At 40.4% G+C, this 4,038-nt stretch overlaps 1 protein-coding gene across 1 annotated transcript in view; it reads left to right on the forward strand.

Annotated features, from left to right (window-relative positions):
- Positions 1 to 4,038, forward strand: part of NPPB (natriuretic peptide B) — a 56,708-nt gene that overhangs the window by 12,455 nt on the left and 40,215 nt on the right. The gene's annotated exons all lie outside the window — the stretch shown is intronic.

A 4,038-nucleotide genomic window follows, 5' to 3' on the forward strand; every position in this document is an offset into this window, starting at 1 on the left:
ACTAATTTATCAATTTCTTTAAGCTGGTTAATAAGTCCTTGAAAATATGTAGAATGTCTCCTTTTAGTAAGGTTGGTTCATATGTCCCTTCATCCAGATGCATAGGGTGACCAGTGACTGTTTAATGAAGAAAAAGGCTATGTTTACCAAAAGGAGATCTCAGGTTGAGGAGCACTGTAGGAAGAGTTTTTGACCAAGGGAGATTAAAAGCTTCTGAAATTTTACCTAGTCGCGTTTTAATTGTACCATTTGTATGTTTTACCAATCCAGAGGACTGGGACGATAAGCACAATGAAAATGCTGTAAAATAGGCCAAATATTACAAATAGAGTATATTAGTTGCCCAGTGAAATGAGTCCATCAGTCACTAAGTAACTCAGAGGAAATTCCCCAATTGTAAATTTTTTTTTCCAGTAATAATTTATCTACTATTAAGGCTGTTGCTCTCCTGCAAGGGAATGCCTCAACCCAGTGAAAAAACACTTATCATAGCTAACACATATTTGTATTCATGAGATGGTGGCATTTGGATAATTACCATACCTCAGATGGACCTAAAGGAAGTGGGAGACATCCTTAGGGCCTTAAAGGATATTGGTGAATATTATGTAGAGGCAAAGCATTGTCAGCAGCTATTTTAATAGGAGTGGCTGACTTAATCTTGCCAATATCTGTACTGGAAAAGGCCCAAAGTTGCATTGGAAAACCCTGTAACAAACGTTTAGTTAGTCTCAAGATTAGTTTTCTCTTGTGGAGGCTCTTTTAGAATCATTATTTTCCCAATCGGTTCAGTGTCTGATTCATTTAATTCTAAATGCGTTTCACCCTTCTTTGGAAAAGGATGTGTAGGCATCATTGGTTTCAAGAAAGCCTTGCCCTATCAGGTGAATTGGGGCAGATTTGACTAGTAAAAATATGTTTCCCCATCGTGTTCCCTAGCTGGAAGGGAACAGGCTCTGATTTAGAAACAGACATTGGTTGATTAGATGTCCCTACCATTTGTATAGGAGCTTAGTTTGAGGGAGAGGACACTTTAATAATTGAATAGGGTTAAGAAGAGGTAAAGTAGCCCCAGTATGTACAAAGCCACAGTCATTTCCCCTTTTAAGGTAATTTTAACTTCTCCTAAAGTATTAGTAAGGAGAAGAGGAAATGCTGTCTCATAGTCCTCAGAGCAGCCCCATGCTTGCTTCTGTTTCTTGTCTTTTCTTAAATCCCATTTCAGTTTTTGTACAATCCTTCTTAAGGTGACCTGACTTTTTACAATGAGAACAGACTCCTCTCTTCCTTTATCTACAAGCCTTCTTTGCGACAAGGTCTGACCTGATTGCTTAATTGCTGGAGATGTAAGTTGATGATTTTGGCAGCTTTGTCCTTTTCTCCCTTTTGAATAGCTTTAGATAGTTGGTCAGTCAGAATTGCGCATGCATTAGCACACATGGTCGGCGAGTTTAATTTATGGTTTTAATCAGAGTGACAAGCTCTTCATCTAGTCCTTCCAAAAATGCCAAATTTAGTAAAGGATGACTCTGATGGTCTTTAAAAGTGTCTGGAGAAAGACTTGAGCATTGTTCGAAAGGTTTTTGAAAAGTTCAAAGAAATCATTGCTGAATCTTGGTCCAGTCCATTTTCCAGGGGAAAAAAATCTCAGGCACGGCTTGGTAAAGCAGTGGGCTAATCCCATGCATTTTTCTCAGTTGGTCCTTTTTTTTTTTTTAAGTTTCCTACAGGAGTTTCCCAGTACACCTTATTTAGCCATTCTGTTGCTTTGCTTTCAGAAACCAGTAGTATTAATTAGAATAGTTCAGAATAGCCAGGATCATATGTTCTAACAGCTTTCACATCCCTTTGTGAACCCATCAGGATACTGGAGAGGGCTGGGGAAATCTTTAGATTCATTAATTCTGTTCTAGTCTGAGGAATAGAGGTATACAACTGCTGGTTCCTCTCTGGTTGAGAGTGGCTTTTCTTCAAAGGGAGCTGCCAGAATTTCTGTTTTCTTCTAGTCTATCCTGGTCTGGTTTTCTATTCTGAGTGTCCCCTAGGTCAGTAGAGAGCTGCAGGGGAGGAGGTGTAAAGAAAGAAAGAAGGGGGGAGTAGGAAAGGAGAGTAAGTCTGGACAATGAAGTAAAATGGATATAGGGGCAGTTGGAGCAGAGGGAAAAGTGGGGTATTGGCCTTCAGCAGCTTTGGAAGCCTTCTTTAGTTCAGAGACAGTCTCTAAAATTTTCTTATTAGCTTCCTTGAGGGAAGATAGTCTCTCTGTGCTCTGTTCCAGAGGCTTCTATTTGCCAATTGAGGTAAGCCTCTCATTCATTCCATTTGATTTCAGAGCTGACTCCCCCCCCCACCCATCCCTCCACCTCTGATGCATGCAAAAAATTACTTTGTCCAAAGAGCTCCATGTTGGCCATCTTAAGTTGATATCACTTCTAGTTAAAGCTTCCCATTTCTAATATAAGTACTTGCAAGTGAAGGCTCCCTACGAATTGTACACCTGCAGGAGTATTAATGGAGGGTTGGGGACTTGTTGGCCTTGGAGGCATGATTTCCCATGTTAATTTTAGTTTTCTTTTGAGATCTGCAGAGTCTGAACAAATTTCTAGGGATATTGTATAGTAGATTGAAGTGTGCTGCTTATGGGTAACCTCCCATGTTGCTCCAACTCTCTTATGTGTTTTGGTTTCTCTCCCTAGCTGTCTAATAGAACCATGAGGACTCAGAGCACTAGGTAACCAGTCTTTATGTGCCCATCCCCAAACAAGTAAATTATTTAATTACATTTGTGTTGGAATTCTCGATAGGGCTGTTCTTGTTTTCAAGGGGGTACCCTCAGACACCTTTACATAGTTTCTTAGTCACCTAAGAATACCTGAAATTCAAGCTGGAGGGAGTAAATGCCCCTTATCTTTGGAGCTGAAGAATTCAGATTTTCATTTATCCAGTGAAAAGTTTTGTTCAGACTCTCAGGAAGCAATTTCGATTGAAAAGGCAAAATTAAAAACCAGACACCCATTTTTTGCTTTCTCTTGTCCCTGAGTTATCTCAAAACCCTTATCCTTAATCTGGGTTATCACAATCCTTATCCTTTAGTACCACCTCAAGGTTTTTTTTATATTTTTTGAAAGAACAGCTCAAATAACATCAAGGCCTCCTACCTAAAATAGGGAGGTCCAGAATTCCAAGAAAGGCTCACCCAAGTTCACCCGAGGCAAAGCAGGAAGTGGGTGGGGCACAATGGGTCCTTGCTGGTACCAGTACTGGGTCCACAGGGGTCGTGTGGGTGGTGTTCTTTGGAACCCTGCCGACTATGCCAAGTAAATGTCGGTGTAAGAAACGTCCAAACTTGTAGAGAATTCTTGTGAGTTTATTTGAGCCAAATTGATGACAATTGCCGGGAAGCAAAATCTCAATGGACTGAGAAAATGCTATAGAGAATGGCAGTTTTGCAGCTTATATTATACATTAGAATCAAAGGAGGAGATGTTACAGGAAATCCATTGGTGGTAGATTAAGGGGGCAGAAGAAAGCAAAGCAGGGGACTCTCTGGGGTTGGATAAAAAGTTAAACCGAGGGACATGTACTCCTGTTACATTGGTGGGTACAGGACAGTTAGTAACTAACATTTACAGCGCATAGAGATGGTATGGGGGGAACAAGATAACAATGAGGCGGTCTGTGCCCTAGTGTGGAGAATGTGCCCTGAGGGGTCTGGAAAAAAAGATTGCATTGACATTTCAAAGGTATGTTATCTTAGATCAAAAAGACAATGGACAAGCTTACTTAAGGTCAAGATCGACTTTTATCAAGGAAGCTACAAGCCTAGGATGGGACTACCCACCATGACTCACTTTTATCTATTTATTTTTTTAAATAGTAAACTTAAAAACATTTTTTTAAAGATTTTTATTGGGGAATTGGGGGATGGGAACAGTGCTGAGGAATTGGGGGAAGGGGAACAGACAAGTTGCTGTCGTTTTGTTCTTCAGTCTAGTTGTGGAGGACGTTGCTTCACTGGCCCAAGTTGGCACCATCATT

The sequence above is a fragment of the Hipposideros armiger genome, unplaced genomic scaffold, assembly GCF_001890085.2.
Source record: "Hipposideros armiger isolate ML-2016 unplaced genomic scaffold, ASM189008v1 scaffold_46, whole genome shotgun sequence".
Taxonomy (NCBI): Eukaryota; Metazoa; Chordata; class Mammalia; order Chiroptera; family Hipposideridae; genus Hipposideros; species Hipposideros armiger.